Raw genomic sequence first — 24155 nt, 5'->3', positions numbered from 1 at the left:
ACTCACTCTTAATGTCTCACTCTTAATCTATCACTCTTAATGTCTCACTCTTAATGTCTCACTCACTCTTAATGTCTCACTCTTAATGTCTCACTCTTACTGTCTCACTCTTAATGTCTCACTCTTACTGTCTCACTCTTACTGTCTCACTCTTAATGTCTCACTCACTCTTAATCTCTCACTCTTAATCTCTCACTCTTAATCTCTCACTCTTAATCTCTCACTCTTAATGTCTCACTCTTACTGTCTCACTCACTCTTAATCTCTCACTCTTAATGTCTCACTCTTAATCTCTCACTCTTAATGTCTCACTCTTAATGTCTCACTCACTCTTAATGTCTCACTCTTAATGTCTCACTCTTACTGTCTCACTCTTAATGTCTCACTCACTCTTAATCTCTCACTCTTAATCTCTCACTCTTAATATCTCACTCTTACTGTCTCACTCTTAATGTCTCACTCTTACTGTCTCACTCACTCTTAATCTCTCACTCTTAATCTCTCACTCTTAATGTCTCACTCTTAATGTCTCACTCTTAATGTCTCACTCTTAATGTCTTACTCACTCTTAATCTCTCACTCTTAATGTCTCACTCTTAATGTATCACTCTTAATGTCTCACTCTTACTGTCTCACTCACTCTTAATCTCTCACTCTTAATGTCTCACTCTTACTGTCTCACTCTTAATGTCTCACTCTTACTGTCTCACTCACTCTTAATCTCTCACTCTTAATATATCACTCTTACTGTCTCACTCTTAATGTCTCACTCTTACTGTCTCACTCACTCTTAATGTCTCACTCTTAATCTCTCACTCTTAATGTCTCACTCTTAATGTCTCACTCACTCTTAATGTCTCACTCTTAATGTCTCACTCTTACTGTCTCACTCTTAATGTCTCACTCTTAATGTCTCACTCTTACTGTCTCACTCTTAATGTCTCACTCACTCTTAATCTCTCACTCTTAATCTCTCACTCTTAATCTCTCACTCTTAATCTCTCACTCTTAATGTCTCACTCTTACTGTCTCACTCACTCTTAATCTCTCACTCTTAATGTCTCACTCTTAATCTCTCACTCTTAATGTCTCACTCTTAATGTCTCACTCACTCTTAATGTCTCACTCTTAATGTCTCACTCTTAATGTCTCACTCACTCTTAATGTCTCACTCTTAATGTCTCACTCACTCTTAATGTCTCACTCTTAATGTCTCACTCTTAATGTCTCACTCTTACTGTCTCACACACTCTTAATGTCTCACTCTTAATGTCTCACTCTTAATGTCTCACTCTTAATGTCTCACTCACAATGTCTCACTCTTAATCTCTCACTCTTAATGTCTCACTCTTAATGTCTCACTCACTCTTAATCTCTCACTCTTAATGTCTCACTCTTAATCTCTCACTCTTAATGTCTCACTCTTACTGTCTCACTCTTAATGTCTCACTCTTAATGTCTCACTCACTCTTAATCTCTCACTCTTAATCTCTCACTCTTAATCTCCCACTCTTAATGTCTCACTCTTAATATCTCACTCTTACTGTCTCACTCACTCTTAATGTCTCACTCTTACTGTCTCACTCACTCTTAATATCTCACTCTTAATATATCACTCTTACTGTCTCACTCTTAATGTCTCACTCTTACTGTCTCACTCTTGATGTCTCACTCTTACTGTCTCACTCACTCTTAATCTCTCACTCTTAATGTCTCACTATTAATGTCTCACTCTTAATGTCTCACTCTTACTGTATCACTCACTCTTAATCTCTCACTCTTAATCTCTCACTCTTAATGTCTCACTCTTAATATCTCACTCTTAATGTCTCACTCTTACTGTCTCACTCACTCTTAATGTCTCACTCTTAATCTCTCACTCTTAATGTCTCACTCTTAATGTCTCACTCACTCTTAATGTCTCACTCTTAATGTCTCACTCTTACTGTCTCACTCTTAATGTCTCACTCACTCTTAATCTCTCACTCCTAATCTCTCACTCTTAATATCTCACTCTTACTGTCTCACTCTTAATGTCTCACTCTTACTGTCTCACTCACTCTTAATCTCTCACTCTTAATGTCTCACTCTTAATCTCTCACTCTTAATGTCTCACTCTTAATGTCTCACTCACTCTTAATCTCTCACTCTTAATCTCTCACTCTTAATCTCTCACTCTTAATGTCTCACTCACTCTTAATCTCTCACTCTTAATGTCTCACTCTTAATGTCTCACTCTTAATGTCTCACTCTTACTGTCTCACTCACTCTTAATCTCTCACTCTTAATGTCTCACTCTTACTGTCTCACTCACTCTTAATCTCTCACTCTTAATATATCACTCTTAATGTCTCACTCTTACTGTCTCACTCTTAATGTCTCACTCTTACTGTCTCACTCACTCTTAATATCTCACTCTTAATATATCACTCTTACTGTCTCACTCTTAATGTCTCACTCTTACTGTCTCACTCTTGATGTCTCACTCTTACTGTCTCACTCACTCTTAATCTCTCACTCTTAATGTCTCACTATTAATGTCTCACTCTTAATGTCTCACTCTTACTGTATCACTCACTCTTAATCTCTCACTCTTAATCTCTCACTCTTAATGTCTCACTCTTAATATCTCACTCTTAATGTCTCACTCTTACTGTCTCACTCACTCTTAATGTCTCACTCTTAATCTCTCACTCTTAATGTCTCACTCTTAATGTCTCACTCACTCTTAATGTCTCACTCTTAATGTCTCACTCTTACTGTCTCACTCTTAATGTCTCACTCACTCTTAATCTCTCACTCTTAATCTCTCACTCTTAATATCTCACTCTTACTGTCTCACTCTTAATGTCTCACTCTTACTGTCTCACTCACTCTTAATCTCTCACTCTTAATCTCTCACTCTTAATGTCTCACTCTTAATGTCTCACTCTTAATGTCTCACTCTTAATGTCTCACTCTTAATGTCTTACTCACTCTTAATCTCTCACTCTTAATGTCTCACTCTTAATGTATCACTCTTAATGTCTCACTCTTACTGTCTCACTCACTCTTAATCTCTCACTCTTAATGTCTCACTCTTACTGTCTCACTCTTAATGTCTCACTCTTACTGTCTCACTCACTCTTAATGTCTCACTCTTAATCTCTCACTCTTAATGTCTCACTCTTAATGTCTCACTCACTCTTAATGTCTCACTCTTAATGTCTCACTCTTACTGTCTCACTCTTAATGTCTCACTCTTAATGTCTCACTCTTACTGTCTCACTCTTAATGTCTCACTCACTCTTAATCTCTCACTCTTAATCTCTCACTCTTAATCTCTCACTCTTAATCTCTCACTCTTAATGTCTCACTCTTACTGTCTCACTCACTCTTAATCTCTCACTCTTAATGTCTCACTCTTAATCTCTCACTCTTAATGTCTCACTCTTAATGTCTCACTCACTCTTAATGTCTCACTCTTAATGTCTCACTCTTAATGTCTCACTCACTCTTAATGTCTCACTCTTAATGTCTCACTCACTCTTAATGTCTCACTCTTAATGTCTCACTCTTAATGTCTCACTCTTAATGTCTCACTCTTAATGTCTCACTCTTAATGTCTCACTCTTAATGTCTCACTCACTCTTAATCTCTCACTCTTAATGTCTCACTCTTACTGTCTCACTCTTAATGTCTCACTCTTAATGTCTCACTCTTACTGTCTCACTCTTACTGTCTCACTCACTCTTAATCTCTCACTCTTAATCTCTCACTCTTAATCTCTCACTCTTAATCTCTCACTCTTAATGTCTCACTCTTACTGTCTCACTCACTCTTAATCTCTCACTCTTAATGTCTCACTCTTAATCTCTCACTCTTAATGTCTCACTCTTAATGTCTCACTCACTCTTAATGTCTCACTCTTAATGTCTCACTCTTAATGTCTCACTCACTCTTAATGTCTCACTCTTAATGTCTCACTCACTCTTAATGTCTCACTCTTAATGTCTCACTCTTAATGTCTCACTCTTACTGTCTCACACACTCTTAATGTCTCACTCTTAATGTCTCACTCTTAATGTCTCACTCTTAATGTCTCACTCACAATGTCTCACTCTTAATCTCTCACTCTTAATGTCTCACTCTTAATGTCTCACTCACTCTTAATCTCTCACTCTTAATGTCTCACTCTTAATCTCTCACTCTTAATGTCTCACTCTTACTGTCTCACTCTTAATGTCTCACTCTTAATGTCTCACTCACTCTTAATCTCTCACTCTTAATCTCTCACTCTTAATCTCCCACTCTTAATGTCTCACTCTTAATATCTCACTCTTACTGTCTCACTCACTCTTAATGTCTCACTCTTACTGTCTCACTCACTCTTAATATCTCACTCTTAATATATCACTCTTACTGTCTCACTCTTAATGTCTCACTCTTACTGTCTCACTCTTGATGTCTCACTCTTACTGTCTCACTCACTCTTAATCTCTCACTCTTAATGTCTCACTATTAATGTCTCACTCTTAATGTCTCACTCTTACTGTATCACTCACTCTTAATCTCTCACTCTTAATCTCTCACTCTTAATGTCTCACTCTTAATATCTCACTCTTAATGTCTCACTCTTACTGTCTCACTCACTCTTAATGTCTCACTCTTAATCTCTCACTCTTAATGTCTCACTCTTAATGTCTCACTCACTCTTAATGTCTCACTCTTAATGTCTCACTCTTACTGTCTCACTCTTAATGTCTCACTCACTCTTAATCTCTCACTCCTAATCTCTCACTCTTAATATCTCACTCTTACTGTCTCACTCTTAATGTCTCACTCTTACTGTCTCACTCACTCTTAATCTCTCACTCTTAATGTCTCACTCTTAATCTCTCACTCTTAATGTCTCACTCTTAATGTCTCACTCACTCTTAATCTCTCACTCTTAATCTCTCACTCTTAATCTCTCACTCTTAATGTCTCACTCACTCTTAATCTCTCACTCTTAATGTCTCACTCTTAATGTCTCACTCTTAATGTCTCACTCTTACTGTCTCACTCACTCTTAATCTCTCACTCTTAATGTCTCACTCTTACTGTCTCACTCACTCTTAATCTCTCACTCTTAATATATCACTCTTACTGTCTCACTCTTAATGTCTCACTCTTACTGTCTCACTCTTAATGTCTCACTCACTCTTAATCTCTCACTCTTAATGTCTCACTCTTACTGTCTCACTCTTAATGTCTCACTCTTACTGTCTCACTCACTCTTAATATCTCACTCTTAATATATCACTCTTACTGTCTCACTCTTAATGTCTCACTCTTACTGTCTCACTCTTGATGTCTCACTCTTACTGTCTCACTCACTCTTAATCTCTCACTCTTAATGTCTCACTATTAATGTCTCACTCTTAATGTCTCACTCTTACTGTATCACTCACTCTTAATCTCTCACTCTTAATCTCTCACTCTTAATGTCTCACTCTTAATATCTCACTCTTAATGTCTCACTCTTACTGTCTCACTCACTCTTAATGTCTCACTCTTAATCTCTCACTCTTAATGTCTCACTCTTAATGTCTCACTCACTCTTAATGTCTCACTCTTAATGTCTCACTCTTACTGTCTCACTCTTAATGTCTCACTCACTCTTAATCTCTCACTCTTAATCTCTCACTCTTAATATCTCACTCTTACTGTCTCACTCTTAATGTCTCACTCTTACTGTCTCACTCACTCTTAATCTCTCACTCTTAATCTCTCACTCTTAATGTCTCACTCTTAATGTCTCACTCTTAATGTCTCACTCTTAATGTCTCACTCACTCTTAATCTCTCACTCTTAATGTCTCACTCTTAATGTATCACTCTTAATGTCTCACTCTTACTGTCTCACTCACTCTTAATCTCTCACTCTTAATGTCTCACTCTTACTGTCTCACTCTTAATGTCTCACTCTTACTGTCTCACTCACTCTTAATGTCTCACTCTTAATCTCTCACTCTTAATGTCTCACTCTTAATGTCTCACTCACTCTTAATGTCTCACTCTTAATGTCTCACTCTTACTGTCTCACTCTTAATGTCTCACTCTTAATGTCTCACTCTTACTGTCTCACTCTTAATGTCTCACTCACTCTTAATCTCTCACTCTTAATCTCTCACTCTTAATCTCTCACTCTTAATCTCTCACTCTTAATGTCTCACTCTTACTGTCTCACTCACTCTTAATCTCTCACTCTTAATGTCTCACTCTTAATCTCTCACTCTTAATGTCTCACTCTTAATGTCTCACTCACTCTTAATGTCTCACTCTTAATGTCTCACTCTTAATGTCTCACTCACTCTTAATGTCTCACTCTTAATGTCTCACTCACTCTTAATGTCTCACTCTTAATGTCTCACTCTTAATGTCTCACTCTTAATGTCTCACTCACTCTTAATCTCTCACTCTTAATGTCTCACTCTTAATCTCTCACTCTTAATGTCTCACTCTTAATGTCTCACTCACTCTTAATCTCTCACTCTTAATCTCTCACTCTTAATCTCTCACTCTTAATGTCTCACTCACTCTTAATCTCTCACTCTTAATGTCTCACTCTTAATGTCTCACTCTTAATGTCTCACTCTTACTGTCTCACTCACTCTTAATCTCTCACTCTTAATGTCTCACTCTTACTGTCTCACTCACTCTTAATCTCTCACTCTTAATATATCACTCTTACTGTCTCACTCTTAATGTCTCACTCTTACTGTCTCACTCTTAATGTCTCACTCACTCTTAATCTCTCACTCTTAATGTCTCACTCTTACTGTCTCACTCTTAATGTCTCACTCTTACTGTCTCACTCACTCTTAATATCTCACTCTTAATATATCACTCTTACTGTCTCACTCTTAATGTCTCACTCTTACTGTCTCACTCTTGATGTCTCACTCTTACTGTCTCACTCACTCTTAATCTCTCACTCTTAATGTCTCACTATTAATGTCTCACTCTTAATGTCTCACTCTTACTGTATCACTCACTCTTAATCTCTCACTCTTAATCTCTCACTCTTAATGTCTCACTCTTAATATCTCACTCTTAATGTCTCACTCTTACTGTCTCACTCACTCTTAATGTCTCACTCTTAATCTCTCACTCTTAATGTCTCACTCTTAATGTCTCACTCACTCTTAATGTCTCACTCTTAATGTCTCACTCTTACTGTCTCACTCTTAATGTCTCACTCACTCTTAATCTCTCACTCCTAATCTCTCACTCTTAATATCTCACTCTTACTGTCTCACTCTTAATGTCTCACTCTTACTGTCTCACTCACTCTTAATCTCTCACTCTTAATGTCTCACTCTTAATCTCTCACTCTTAATGTCTCACTCTTAATGTCTCACTCACTCTTAATCTCTCACTCTTAATCTCTCACTCTTAATCTCTCACTCTTAATGTCTCACTCACTCTTAATCTCTCACTCTTAATGTCTCACTCTTAATGTCTCACTCTTAATGTCTCACTCTTACTGTCTCACTCACTCTTAATCTCTCACTCTTAATGTCTCACTCTTACTGTCTCACTCACTCTTAATCTCTCACTCTTAATATATCACTCTTACTGTCTCACTCTTAATGTCTCACTCTTACTGTCTCACTCTTAATGTCTCACTCACTCTTAATCTCTCACTCTTAATGTCTCACTCTTACTGTCTCACTCTTAATGTCTCACTCTTACTGTCTCACTCACTCTTAATATCTCACTCTTAATATATCACTCTTACTGTCTCACTCTTAATGTCTCACTCTTACTGTCTCACTCTTGATGTCTCACTCTTACTGTCTCACTCACTCTTAATCTCTCACTCTTAATGTCTCACTATTAATGTCTCACTCTTAATGTCTCACTCTTACTGTATCACTCACTCTTAATCTCTCACTCTTAATCTCTCACTCTTAATGTCTCACTCTTAATATCTCACTCTTAATGTCTCACTCTTACTGTCTCACTCACTCTTAATCTCTCACTCTTAATCTCTCACTCTTAATATCTCACTCTTACTGTCTCACTCTTAATGTCTCACTCTTACTGTCTCACTCACTCTTAATCTCTCACTCTTAATGTCTCACTCTTAATGTCTCACTCTTAATGTCTCACTCTTACTGTCTCACTCTTAATGTCTCACTCTTACTGTCTCACTCACTCTTAATCTCTCACTCTTAATGTCTCACTCTTAATCTCTCACTCTTAATGTCTCACTCTTAATGTCTCACTCTTAATGTCTCACTCTTAATGTCTCACTCTTAATGTCTTACTCACTCTTAATCTCTCACTCTTAATGTCGCACTCTTAATGTCTCACTCTTAATGTCTCACTCTTACTGTCTCACTCACTCTTAATCTCTCACTCTTAATGTCTCACTCTTACTGTCTCACTCTTAATGTCTCACTCTTACTGTCTCACTCACTCTTAATCTCTCACTCTTAATGTCTCACTCTTACTGTCTCACTCTTAATGTCTCACTCTTAATGTCTCACTCTTACTGTCTCACTCACTCTTAATGTCTCACTCTTAATGTCTCACTCTTAATGTCTCACTCTTACTGTCTCACTCTTAATGTCTCACTCACTCTTAATATCTCACTCTTAATCTCTCACTCTTAATCTCTCACTCTTAATCTCTCACTCTTAATGTCTCACTCTTACTGTCTCACTCACTCTTAATCTCTCACTCTTAATGTCTCACTCTTAATCTCTCACTCTTAATGTCTCACTCTTAATGTCTCACTCACTCTTAATGTCTCACTCTTAATGTCTCACTCTTAATGTCTCACTCACTCTTAATGTCTCACTCTTAATGTCTCACTCACTCTTAATGTCTCACTCTTAATGTCTCACTCTTAATGTCTCACTCTTAATGTCTCACTCTTAATGTCTCACTCTTAATGTCTCACTCTTAATGTCTCACTCACTCTTAATCTCTCACTCTTAATGTCTCACTCTTAATCTCTCACTCTTAATGTCTCACTCTTAATGTCTCACTCACTCTTAATCTCTCACTCTTAATCTCTCACTCTTAATCTCTCACTCTTAATGTCTCACTCACTCTTAATCTCTCACTCTTAATGTCTCACTCTTAATGTCTCACTCTTAATGTCTCACTCTTACTGTCTCACTCACTCTTAATCTCTCACTCTTAATGTCTCACTCTTACTGTCTCACTCACTCTTAATCTCTCACTCTTAATATATCACTCTTACTGTCTCACTCTTAATGTCTCACTCTTACTGTCTCACTCTTAATGTCTCACTCACTCTTAATCTCTCACTCTTAATGTCTCACTCTTACTGTCTCACTCTTAATGTCTCACTCTTACTGTCTCACTCACTCTTAATATCTCACTCTTAATATATCACTCTTACTGTCTCACTCTTAATGTCTCACTCTTACTGTCTCACTCTTGATGTCTCACTCTTACTGTCTCACTCACTCTTAATCTCTCACTCTTAATGTCTCACTATTAATGTCTCACTCTTAATGTCTCACTCTTACTGTATCACTCACTCTTAATCTCTCACTCTTAATCTCTCACTCTTAATGTCTCACTCTTAATATCTCACTCTTAATGTCTCACTCTTACTGTCTCACTCACTCTTAATGTCTCACTCTTAATCTCTCACTCTTAATGTCTCACTCTTAATGTCTCACTCACTCTTAATGTCTCACTCTTAATGTCTCACTCTTACTGTCTCACTCTTAATGTCTCACTCACTCTTAATCTCTCACTCTTAATCTCTCACTCTTAATATCTCACTCTTACTGTCTCACTCTTAATGTCTCACTCTTACTGTCTCACTCACTCTTAATCTCTCACTCTTAATCTCTCACTCTTAATGTCTCACTCTTAATGTCTCACTCTTAATGTCTCACTCTTAATGTCTCACTCTTAATGTCTTACTCACTCTTAATCTCTCACTCTTAATGTCTCACTCTTAATGTATCACTCTTAATGTCTCACTCTTACTGTCTCACTCACTCTTAATCTCTCACTCTTAATGTCTCACTCTTACTGTCTCACTCTTAATGTCTCACTCTTACTGTCTCACTCACTCTTAATCTCTCACTCTTAATATATCACTCTTACTGTCTCACTCTTAATGTCTCACTCTTACTGTCTCACTCACTCTTAATGTCTCACTCTTAATCTCTCACTCTTAATGTCTCACTCTTAATGTCTCACTCACTCTTAATGTCTCACTCTTAATGTCTCACTCTTACTGTCTCACTCTTAATGTCTCACTCTTACTGTCTCACTCTTACTGTCTCACTCTTAATGTCTCACTCACTCTTAATCTCTCACTCTTAATCTCTCACTCTTAATCTCTCACTCTTAATCTCTCACTCTTAATGTCTCACTCTTACTGTCTCACTCACTCTTAATCTCTCACTCTTAATGTCTCACTCTTAATCTCTCACTCTTAATGTCTCACTCTTAATGTCTCACTCTTACTGTCTCACTCACTCTTAATCTCTCACTCTTAATGTCTCACTCTTAATCTCTCACTCTTAATGTCTCACTCTTAATGTCTCACTCACTCTTAATGTCTCACTCTTAATGTCTCACTCTTACTGTCTCACTCACTCTTAATCTCTCACTCTTAATGTCTCACTCTTACTGTCTCACTCTTAATGTCTCACTCTTACTGTCTCACTCACTCTTAATCTCTCACTCTTAATGTCTCACTCTTACTGTCTCACTCTTAATGTCTCACTCTTAATGTCTCACTCTTACTGTCTCACTCACTCTTAATGTCTCACTCTTAATGTCTCACTCTTAATGTCTCACTCTTACTGTCTCACTCTTAATGTCTCACTCACTCTTAATCTCTCACTCTTAATCTCTCACTCTTAATCTCTCACTCTTAATCTCTCACTCTTAATGTCTCACTCTTACTGTCTCACTCACTCTTAATCTCTCACTCTTAATGTCTCACTCTTAATCTCTCACTCTTAATGTCTCACTCTTAATGTCTCACTCACTCTTAATGTCTCACTCTTAATGTCTCACTCTTAATGTCTCACTCACTCTTAATGTCTCACTCTTAATGTCTCACTCACTCTTAATGTCTCACTCTTAATGTCTCACTCTTAATGTCTCACTCTTAATGTCTCACTCTTAATGTCTCACTCTTAATGTCTCACTCTTAATGTCTCACTCACTCTTAATCTCTCACTCTTAATGTCTCACTCTTAATCTCTCACTCTTAATGTCTCACTCTTAATGTCTCACTCACTCTTAATCTCTCACTCTTAATCTCTCACTCTTAATCTCTCACTCTTAATGTCTCACTCACTCTTAATCTCTCACTCTTAATGTCTCACTCTTAATGTCTCACTCTTAATGTCTCACTCTTACTGTCTCACTCACTCTTAATCTCTCACTCTTAATGTCTCACTCTTACTGTCTCACTCACTCTTAATCTCTCACTCTTAATATATCACTCTTACTGTCTCACTCTTAATGTCTCACTCTTACTGTCTCACTCTTAATGTCTCACTCACTCTTAATCTCTCACTCTTAATGTCTCACTCTTACTGTCTCACTCTTAATGTCTCACTCTTACTGTCTCACTCACTCTTAATATCTCACTCTTAATATATCACTCTTACTGTCTCACTCTTAATGTCTCACTCTTACTGTCTCACTCTTGATGTCTCACTCTTACTGTCTCACTCACTCTTAATCTCTCACTCTTAATGTCTCACTATTAATGTCTCACTCTTAATGTCTCACTCTTACTGTATCACTCACTCTTAATCTCTCACTCTTAATCTCTCACTCTTAATGTCTCACTCTTAATATCTCACTCTTAATGTCTCACTCTTACTGTCTCACTCACTCTTAATGTCTCACTCTTAATCTCTCACTCTTAATGTCTCACTCTTAATGTCTCACTCACTCTTAATGTCTCACTCTTAATGTCTCACTCTTACTGTCTCACTCTTAATGTCTCACTCACTCTTAATCTCTCACTCTTAATCTCTCACTCTTAATATCTCACTCTTACTGTCTCACTCTTAATGTCTCACTCTTACTGTCTCACTCACTCTTAATCTCTCACTCTTAATCTCTCACTCTTAATGTCTCACTCTTAATGTCTCACTCTTAATGTCTCACTCTTAATGTCTCACTCTTAATGTCTTACTCACTCTTAATCTCTCACTCTTAATGTCTCACTCTTAATGTATCACTCTTAATGTCTCACTCTTACTGTCTCACTCACTCTTAATCTCTCACTCTTAATGTCTCACTCTTACTGTCTCACTCTTAATGTCTCACTCTTACTGTCTCACTCACTCTTAATCTCTCACTCTTAATATATCACTCTTACTGTCTCACTCTTAATGTCTCACTCTTACTGTCTCACTCACTCTTAATGTCTCACTCTTAATCTATCACTCTTAATGTCTCACTCTTAATGTCTCACTCACTCTTAATGTCTCACTCTTAATGTCTCACTCTTACTGTCTCACTCTTAATGTCTCACTCTTACTGTCTCACTCTTACTGTCTCACTCTTAATGTCTCACTCACTCTTAATCTCTCACTCTTAATCTCTCACTCTTAATCTCTCACTCTTAATCTCTCACTCTTAATGTCTCACTCTTACTGTCTCACTCACTCTTAATCTCTCACTCTTAATGTCTCACTCTTAATCTCTCACTCTTAATGTCTCACTCTTAATGTCTCACTCTTACTGTCTCACTCACTCTTAATCTCTCACTCTTAATGTCTCACTCTTAATCTCTCACTCTTAATGTCTCACTCTTAATGTCTCACTCACTCTTAATGTCTCACTCTTAATGTCTCACTCTTAATGTCTCACTCACTCTTAATGTCTCACTCTTAATGTCTCACTCACTCTTAATGTCTCACTCTTAATGTCTCACTCTTAATGTCTCACTCTTACTGTCTCACACACTCTTAATGTCTCACTCTTAATGTCTCACTCTTAATGTCTCACTCTTAATGTCTCACTCACAATGTCTCACTCTTAATCTCTCACTCTTAATGTCTCACTCTTAATGTCTCACTCACTCTTAATCTCTCACTCTTAATGTCTCACTCTTAATCTCTCACTCTTAATGTCTCACTCTTACTGTCTCACTCTTAATGTCTCACTCTTAATGTCTCACTCACTCTTAATCTCTCACTCTTAATCTCTCACTCTTAATCTCCCACTCTTAATGTCTCACTCTTAATATCTCACTCTTACTGTCTCACTCACTCTTAATGTCTCACTCTTAATGTCTCACTCTTACTGTCTCACTCTTAATGTCTCACTCACTCTTAATCTCTCACTCTTAATGTCTCACTCTTAATATCTCACGCACTCTTAATGTCTCACTCTTAATGTCTCACTCTTAATGTCTCACTCTTAATGTCTCACTCACAATGTCTCACTCTTAATCTCTCACTCTTAATGTCTCACTCTTAATGTCTCACTCACTCTTAATCTCTCACTCTTAATGTCTCACTCTTAATGTCTCACTCTTACTGTCTCACTCTTAATGTCTCACTCTTAATGTCTCACTCACTCTTAATCTCTCACTCTTAATCTCTCACTCTTAATCTCCCACTCTTAATGTCTCACTCTTAATATCTCACTCTTACTGTCTCACTCACTCTTAATGTCTCACTCTTAATGTCTCACTCTTACTGTCTCACTCTTAATGTCTCACTCACTCTTAATCTCTCACTCTTAATGTCTCACTCTTACTGTCTCACTCTTAATGTCTCACTCTTACTGTCTCACTCACTCTTAATATCTCACTCTTAATATATCACTCTTACTGTCTCACTCTTAATGTCTCACTCTTACTGTCTCACTCTTGATGTCTCACTCTTACTGTCTCACTCACTCTTAATCTCTCACTCTTAATGTCTCACTATTAATGTCTCACTCTTAATGTCTCACTCTTACTGTATCACTCACTCTTAATCTCTCACTCTTAATCTCTCACTCTTAATGTCTCACTCTTAATATCTCACTCTTAATGTCTCACTCTTACTGTCTCACTCACTCTTAATCTCTCACTCTTAATCTCTCACTCTTAATATCTCACTCTTACTGTCTCACTCTTAATGTCTCACTCTTACTGTCTCACTCACTCTTAATCTCTCACTCTTAATGTCTCACTCTTAATGTCTCACTCTTAATGTCTCACTCTTACTGTCTCACTCTTAATGTCTCACTCTTACTGTCTCACTCACTCTTAATCTCTCACTCTTAATGTCTCACTCTTAATCTCTCACTCTTAATGTCTCACTATTAATGTCTCACTCTTAATGTCTCACTCTTAATGTCTCACTCTTAATGTCTTACTCACTCTTAATCTCTCACTCTTAATGTCGCACTCTTAATGTCTCACTCTTAATGTCTCACTCTTACTGTCTCACTCACTCTTAATCTCTCACTCTTAATGTCTCACTCTTACTGTCTCACTCTTAATGTCTCACTCTTACTGTCTCACTCACTCTTAATCTCTCACTCTTAATGTCTCACTCTTACTGTCTCACTCTTAATGTCTCACTCTTAATGTCTCACTCTTACTGTCTCACTCACTCTTAATGTCTCACTCTTAATGTCTCACTCTTAATGTCTCACTCTTACTGTCTCACTCTTAATGTCTCACTCACTCTTAATATCTCACTCTTAATCTCTCACTCTTAATCTCTCACTCTTAATCTCTCACTCTTAATGTCTCACTCTTACTGTCTCACTCACTCTTAATCTCTCACTCTTAATGTCTCACTCTTAATCTCTCACTCTTAATGTCTCACTCTTAATGTCTCACTCACTCTTAATGTCTCACTCTTAATGTCTCACTCTTAATGTCTCACTCACTCTTAATGTCTCACTCTTAATGTCTCACTCACTCTTAATGTCTCACTCTTAATGTCTCACTCTTAATGTCTCACTCTTAATGTCTCACTCTTAATGTCTCACTCTTAATGTCTCACTCTTAATGTCTCACTCACTCTTAATCTCTCACTCTTAATGTCTCACTCTTAATCTCTCACTCTTAATGTCTCACTCTTAATGTCTCACTCACTCTTAATCTCTCACTCTTAATCTCTCACTCTTAATCTCTCACTCTTAATGTCTCACTCACTCTTAATCTCTCACTCTTAATGTCTCACTCTTAATGTCTCACTCTTAATGTCTCACTCTTACTGTCTCACTCACTCTTAATCTCTCACTCTTAATGTCTCACTCTTACTGTCTCACTCACTCTTAATCTCTCACTCTTAATATATCACTCTTACTGTCTCACTCTTAATGTCTCACTCTTACTGTCTCACTCTTAATGTCTCACTCACTCTTAATCTCTCACTCTTAATGTCTCACTCTTACTGTCTCACTCTTAATGTCTCACTCTTACTGTCTCACTCACTCTTAATATCTCACTCTTAATATATCACTCTTACTGTCTCACTCTTAATGTCTCACTCTTACTGTCTCACTCTTGATGTCTCACTCTTACTGTCTCACTCACTCTTAATCTCTCACTCTTAATGTCTCACTATTAATGTCTCACTCTTAATGTCTCACTCTTACTGTATCACTCACTCTTAATCTCTCACTCTTAATCTCTCACTCTTAATGTCTCACTCTTAATATCTCACTCTTAATGTCTCACTCTTACTGTCTCACTCACTCTTAATGTCTCACTCTTAATCTCTCACTCTTAATGTCTCACTCTTAATGTCTCACTCACTCTTAATGTCTCACTCTTAATGTCTCACTCTTACTGTCTCACTCTTAATGTCTCACTCACTCTTAATCTCTCACTCTTAATCTCTCACTCTTAATATCTCACTCTTACTGTCTCACTCTTAATGTCTCACTCTTACTGTCTCACTCACTCTTAATCTCTCACTCTTAATCTCTCACTCTTAATGTCTCACTCTTAATGTCTCACTCTTAATGTCTCACTCTTAATGTCTCACTCTTAATGTCTTACTCACTCTTAATCTCTCACTCTTAATGTCTCACTCTTAATGTATCACTCTTAATGTCTCACTCTTACTGTCTCACTCACTCTTAATCTCTCACTCTTAATGTCTCACTCTTACTGTCTCACTCTTAATGTCTCACTCTTACTGTCTCACTCACTCTTAATCTCTCACTCTTAATATATCACTCTTACTGTCTCACTCTTAATGTCTCACTCTTACTGTCTCACTCACTCTTAATGTCTCACTCTTAATCTCTCACTCTTAATGTCTCACTCTTAATGTCTCACTCACTCTTAATGTCTCACTCTTAATGTCTCACTCTTACTGTCTCACTCTTAATGTCTCACTCTTACTGTCTCACTCTTACTGTCTCACTCTTAATGTCTCACTCACTCTTAATCTCTCACTCTTAATCTCTCACTCTTAATCTCTCACTCTTAATCTCTCACTCTTAATGTCTCACTCTTACTGTCTCACTCACTCTTAATCTCTCACTCTTAATGTCTCACTCTTAATCTCTCACTCTTAATGTCTCACTCTTAATGTCTCACTCTTACTGTCTCACTCACTCTTAATCTCTCACTCTTAATGTCTCACTCTTACTGTCTCACTCTTAATGTCTCACTCTTACTGTCTCACTCACTCTTAATCTCTCACTCTTAATGTCTCACTCTTACTGTCTCACTCTTAATGTCTCACTCTTAATGTCTCACTCTTACTGTCTCACTCACTCTTAATGTCTCACTCTTAATGTCTCACTCTTAATGTCTCACTCTTACTGTCTCACTCTTAATGTCTCACTCACTCTTAATCTCTCACTCTTAATCTCTCACTCTTAATCTCTCACTCTTAATCTCTCACTCTTAATGTCTCACTCTTACTGTCTCACTCACTCTTAATCTCTCACTCTTAATGTCTCACTCTTAATCTCTCACTCTTAATGTCTCACTCTTAATGTCTCACTCACTCTTAATGTCTCACTCTTAATGTCTCACTCTTAATGTCTCACTCACTCTTAATGTCTCACTCTTAATGTCTCACTCACTCTTAATGTCTCACTCTTAATGTCTCACTCTTAATGTCTCACTCTTAATGTCTCACTCTTAATGTCTCACTCTTAATGTCTCACTCTTAATGTCTCACTCACTCTTAATCTCTCACTCTTAATGTCTCACTCTTAATCTCTCACTCTTAATGTCTCACTCTTAATGTCTCACTCACTCTTAATCTCTCACTCTTAATCTCTCACTCTTAATCTCTCACTCTTAATGTCTCACTCACTCTTAATCTCTCACTCTTAATGTCTCACTCTTAATGTCTCACTCTTAATGTCTCACTCTTACTGTCTCACTCACTCTTAATCTCTCACTCTTAATGTCTCACTCTTACTGTCTCACTCACTCTTAATCTCTCACTCTTAATATATCACTCTTACTGTCTCACTCTTAATGTCTCACTCTTACTGTCTCACTCTTAATGTCTCACTCACTCTTAATCTCTCACTCTTAATGTCTCACTCTTACTGTCTCACTCTTAATGTCTCACTCTTACTGTCTCACTCACTCTTAATATCTCACTCTTAATATATCACTCTTACTGTCTCACTCTTAATGTCTCACTCTTACTGTCTCACTCTTGATGTCTCACTCTTACTGTCTCACTCACTCTTAATCTCTCACTCTTAATGTCTCACTATTAATGTCTCACTCTTAATGTCTCACTCTTACTGTATCACTCACTCTTAATCTCTCACTCTTAATCTCTCACTCTTAATGTCTCACTCTTAATATCTCACTCTTAATGTCTCACTCTTACTGTCTCACTCACTCTTAATGTCTCACTCTTAATCTCTCACTCTTAATGTCTCACTCTTAATGTCTCACTCACTCTTAATGTCTCACTCTTAATGTCTCACTCTTACTGTCTCACTCTTAATGTCTCACTCACTCTTAATCTCTCACTCTTAATCTCTCACTCTTAATATCTCACTCTTACTGTCTCACTCTTAATGTCTCACTCTTACTGTCTCACTCACTCTTAATCTCTCACTCTTAATCTCTCACTCTTAATGTCTCACTCTTAATGTCTCACTCTTAATGTCTCACTCTTAATGTCTCACTCTTAATGTCTTACTCACTCTTAATCTCTCACTCTTAATGTCTCACTCTTAATGTATCACTCTTAATGTCTCACTCTTACTGTCTCACTCACTCTTAATCTCTCACTCTTAATGTCTCACTCTTACTGTCTCACTCTTAATGTCTCACTCTTACTGTCTCACTCACTCTTAATCTCTCACTCTTAATATATCACTCTTACTGTCTCACTCTTAATGTCTCACTCTTACTGTCTCACTCACTCTTAATGTCTCACTCTTAATCTATCACTCTTAATGTCTCACTCTTAATGTCTCACTCACTCTTAATGTCTCACTCTTAATGTCTCACTCTTACTGTCTCACTCTTAATGTCTCACTCTTACTGTCTCACTCTTACTGTCTCACTCTTAATGTCTCACTCACTCTTAATCTCTCACTCTTAATCTCTCACTCTTAATCTCTCACTCTTAATCTCTCACTCTTAATGTCTCACTCTTACTGTCTCACTCACTCTTAATCTCTCACTCTTAATGTCTCACTCTTAATCTCTCACTCTTAATGTCTCACTCTTAATGTCTCACTCTTACTGTCTCACTCACTCTTAATCTCTCACTCTTAATGTCTCACTCTTAATCTCTCACTCTTAATGTCTCACTCTTAATGTCTCACTCACTCTTAATGTCTCACTCTTAATGTCTCACTCTTAATGTCTCACTCACTCTTAATGTCTCACTCTTAATGTCTCACTCACTCTTAATGTCTCACTCTTAATGTCTCACTCTTAATGTCTCACTCTTACTGTCTCACACACTCTTAATGTCTCACTCTTAATGTCTCACTCTTAATGTCTCACTCTTAATGTCTCACTCACAATGTCTCACTCTTAATCTCTCACTCTTAATGTCTCACTCTTAATGTCTCACTCACTCTTAATCTCTCACTCTTAATGTCTCACTCTTAATCTCTCACTCTTAATGTCTCACTCTTACTGTCTCACTCTTAATGTCTCACTCTTAATGTCTCACTCACTCTTAATCTCTCACTCTTAATCTCTCACTCTTAATCTCCCACTCTTAATGTCTCACTCTTAATATCTCACTCTTACTGTCTCACTCACTCTTAATGTCTCACTCTTAATGTCTCACTCTTACTGTCTCACTCTTAATGTCTCACTCACTCTTAATCTCTCACTCTTAATGTCTCACTCTTAATATCTCACGCACTCTTAATGTCTCACTCTTAATGTCTCACTCTTAATGTCTCACTCTTAATGTCTCACTCACAATGTCTCACTCTTAATCTCTCACTCTTAATGTCTCACTCTTAATGTCTCACTCACTCTTAATCTCTCACTCTTAATGTCTCACTCTTAATGTCTCACTCTTACTGTCTCACTCTTAATGTCTCACTCTTAATGTCTCACTCACTCTTAATCTCTCACTCTTAATCTCTCACTCTTAATCTCCCACTCTTAATGTCTCACTCTTAATATCTCACTCTTACTGTCTCACTCACTCTTAATGTCTCACTCTTAATGTCTCACTCTTACTGTCTCACTCTTAATGTCTCACTCACTCTTAATCTCTCACTCTTAATGTCTCACTCTTAATATCTCACGCACTCTTAATGTCTCACTCTTAATGTCTCACTCTTAATGTCTCACTCTTAATGTCTCACTCACAATGTCTCACTCTTAATCTCTCACTCTTAATGTCTCACTCTTAATGTCTCACTCACTCTTAATCTCTCACTCTTAATGTCTCACTCTTAATCTCTCACTCTTAATGTCTCACTCTTACTGTCTCACTCTTAATGTCTCACTCTTAATGTCTCACTCACTCTTAATCTCTCACTCTTAATCTCTCACTCTTAATCTCCCACTCTTAATGTCTCACTCTTAATATCTCACTCTTACTGTCTCACTCACTCTTAATGTCTCACTCTTAATGTCTCACTCTTACTGTCTCACTCTTAATGTCTCACTCACTCTTAATCTCTCACTCTTAATGTCTCACTCTTAATATCTCACTCTTAATGTCTCACTCTTGATGTCTCACACACTCTTAATCTCTCACTCTTAATGTCTCACTCACTCTTAATCTCTCACTCTTAATGTCTCACTCTTAATCTCTCACTCTTAATGTCTCACTCTTAATGTCTCACTCTTAATCTCTCACTCTTAATGTCTCACTCTTAATGTCTCACTCTTACTGTCTCACTCACTCTTAATGTCTCACTCTTAATGTCTCACTCTTAATGTCTCACTCTTACTGTCTCACTCTTAATGTCTCACTCACTCTTAATATCTCACTCTTAATCTCTCACTCTTAATCTCTCACTCTTAATCTCTCACTCTTAATGTCTCACTCTTACTGTCTCACTCACTCTTAATCTCTCACTCTTAATGTCTCACTCTTAATCTCTCACTCTTAATGTCTCACTCTTAATGTCTCACTCACTCTTAATGTCTCACTCTTAATGTCTCACTCTTAATGTCTCACTCACTCTTAATGTCTCACTCTTAATGTCTCACTCACTCTTAATGTCTCACTCTTAATGTCTCACTCTTAATGTCTCACTCTTAATGTCTCACTCTTAATGTCTCACTCTTAATGTCTCACTCTTAATGTCTCACTCACTCTTAATCTCTCACTCTTAATGTCTCACTCTTAATCTCTCACTCTTAATGTCTCACTCTTAATGTCTCACTCACTCTTAATCTCTCACTCTTAATCTCTCACTCTTAATCTCTCACTCTTAATGTCTCACTCACTCTTAATCTCTCACTCTTAATGTCTCACTCTTAATGTCTCACTCTTAATGTCTCACTCTTACTGTCTCACTCACTCTTAATCTCTCACTCTTAATGTCTCACTCTTACTGTCTCACTCACTCTTAATCTCTCACTCTTAATATATCACTCTTACTGTCTCACTCTTAATGTCTCACTCTTACTGTCTCACTCTTAATGTCTCACTCACTCTTAATCTCTCACTCTTAATGTCTCACTCTTACTGTCTCACTCTTAATGTCTCACTCTTACTGTCTCACTCACTCTTAATATCTCACTCTTAATATATCACTCTTACTGTCTCACTCTTAATGTCTCACTCTTACTGTCTCACTCTTGATGTCTCACTCTTACTGTCTCACTCACTCTTAATCTCTCACTCTTAATGTCTCACTATTAATGTCTCACTCTTAATGTCTCACTCTTACTGTATCACTCACTCTTAATCTCTCACTCTTAATCTCTCACTCTTAATGTCTCACTCTTAATATCTCACTCTTAATGTCTCACTCTTACTGTCTCACTCACTCTTAATGTCTCACTCTTAATCTCTCACTCTTAATGTCTCACTCTTAATGTCTCACTCACTCTTAATGTCTCACTCTTAATGTCTCACTCTTACTGTCTCACTCTTAATGTCTCACTCACTCTTAATCTCTCACTCTTAATCTCTCACTCTTAATATCTCACTCTTACTGTCTCACTCTTAATGTCTCACTCTTACTGTCTCACTCACTCTTAATCTCTCACTCTTAATCTCTCACTCTTAATGTCTCACTCTTAATGTCTCACTCTTAATGTCTCACTCTTAATGTCTCACTCTTAATGTCTTACTCACTCTTAATCTCTCACTCTTAATGTCTCACTCTTAATGTATCACTCTTAATGTCTCACTCTTACTGTCTCACTCACTCTTAATCTCTCACTCTTAATGTCTCACTCTTACTGTCTCACTCTTAATGTCTCACTCTTACTGTCTCACTCACTCTTAATCTCTCACTCTTAATATATCACTCTTACTGTCTCACTCTTAATGTCTCACTCTTACTGTCTCACTCACTCTTAATGTCTCACTCTTAATCTCTCACTCTTAATGTCTCACTCTTAATGTCTCACTCACTCTTAATGTCTCACTCTTAATGTCTCACTCTTACTGTCTCACTCTTAATGTCTCACTCTTACTGTCTCACTCTTACTGTCTCACTCTTAATGTCTCACTCACTCTTAATCTCTCACTCTTAATCTCTCACTCTTAATCTCTCACTCTTAATCTCTCACTCTTAATGTCTCACTCTTACTGTCTCACTCACTCTTAATCTCTCACTCTTAATGTCTCACTCTTAATCTCTCACTCTTAATGTCTCACTCTTAATGTCTCACTCTTACTGTCTCACTCACTCTTAATCTCTCACTCTTAATGTCTCACTCTTACTGTCTCACTCTTAATGTCTCACTCTTACTGTCTCACTCACTCTTAATCTCTCACTCTTAATGTCTCACTCTTACTGTCTCACTCTTAATGTCTCACTCTTAATGTCTCACTCTTACTGTCTCACTCACTCTTAATGTCTCACTCTTAATGTCTCACTCTTAATGTCTCACTCTTACTGTCTCACTCTTAATGTCTCACTCACTCTTAATCTCTCACTCTTAATCTCTCACTCTTAATCTCTCACTCTTAATCTCTCACTCTTAATGTCTCACTCTTACTGTCTCACTCACTCTTAATCTCTCACTCTTAATGTCTCACTCTTAATCTCTCACTCTTAATGTCTCACTCTTAATGTCTCACTCACTCTTAATGTCTCACTCTTAATGTCTCACTCTTAATGTCTCACTCACTCTTAATGTCTCACTCTTAATGTCTCACTCACTCTTAATGTCTCACTCTTAATGTCTCACTCTTAATGTCTCACTCTTAATGTCTCACTCTTAATGTCTCACTCTTAATGTCTCACTCACTCTTAATCTCTCACTCTTAATGTCTCACTCTTAATCTCTCACTCTTAATGTCTCACTCTTAATGTCTCACTCACTCTTAATCTCTCACTCTTAATCTCTCACTCTTAATCTCTCACTCTTAATGTCTCACTCACTCTTAATCTCTCACTCTTAATGTCTCACTCTTAATGTCTCACTCTTAATGTCTCACTCTTACTGTCTCACTCACTCTTAATCTCTCACTCTTAATGTCTCACTCTTACTGTCTCACTCACTCTTAATCTCTCACTCTTAATATATCACTCTTACTGTCTCACTCTTAATGTCTCACTCTTACTGTCTCACTCTTAATGTCTCACTCACTCTTAATCTCTCACTCTTAATGTCTCACTCTTACTGTCTCACTCTTAATGTCTCACTCTTACTGTCTCACTCACTCTTAATATCTCACTCTTAATATATCACTCTTACTGTCTCACTCTTAATGTCTCACTCTTACTGTCTCACTCTTGATGTCTCACTCTTACTGTCTCACTCACTCTTAATCTCTCACTCTTAATGTCTCACTATTAATGTCTCACTCTTAATGTCTCACTCTTACTGTATCACTCACTCTTAATCTCTCACTCTTAATCTCTCACTCTTAATGTCTCACTCTTAATATCTCACTCTTAATGTCTCACTCTTACTGTCTCACTCACTCTTAATGTCTCACTCTTAATCTCTCACTCTTAATGTCTCACTCTTAATGTCTCACTCACTCTTAATGTCTCACTCTTAATGTCTCACTCTTACTGTCTCACTCTTAATGTCTCACTCACTCTTAATCTCTCACTCTTAATCTCTCACTCTTAATATCTCACTCTTACTGTCTCACTCTTAATGTCTCACTCTTACTGTCTCACTCACTCTTAATCTCTCACTCTTAATCTCTCACTCTTAATGTCTCACTCTTAATGTCTCACTCTTAATGTCTCACTCTTAATGTCTCACTCTTAATGTCTTACTCACTCTTAATCTCTCACTCTTAATGTCTCACTCTTAATGTATCACTCTTAATGTCTCACTCTTACTGTCTCACTCACTCTTAATCTCTCACTCTTAATGTCTCACTCTTACTGTCTCACTCTTAATGTCTCACTCTTACTGTCTCACTCACTCTTAATCTCTCACTCTTAATATATCACTCTTACTGTCTCACTCTTAATGTCTCACTCTTACTGTCTCACTCACTCTTAATGTCTCACTCTTAATCTATCACTCTTAATGTCTCACTCTTAATGTCTCACTCACTCTTAATGTCTCACTCTTAATGTCTCACT

General features: G+C 37.2%; 1 protein-coding gene across 1 annotated transcript in view; it reads left to right on the top strand.

The window, feature by feature from the left end:
- The window catches only part of LOC311230765 (tubulin polyglutamylase complex subunit 2-like), a gene marked incomplete at both ends in the record, with an annotated part of 67154 nt that overhangs the window by 25218 nt on the left and 17781 nt on the right, over nucleotides 1–24155 (top strand). The gene's annotated exons all lie outside the window — the stretch shown is intronic.

This window comes from Notolepis coatsorum, assembly GCF_963971535.1.
Source record: "Notolepis coatsorum genome assembly, chromosome: 6".
Taxonomy (NCBI): Eukaryota; Metazoa; Chordata; class Actinopteri; order Aulopiformes; family Paralepididae; genus Notolepis; species Notolepis coatsorum.
Note: the sequence above shows the minus strand (reverse complement) of the source record. Positions and strands in the feature narration are given on the sequence as shown.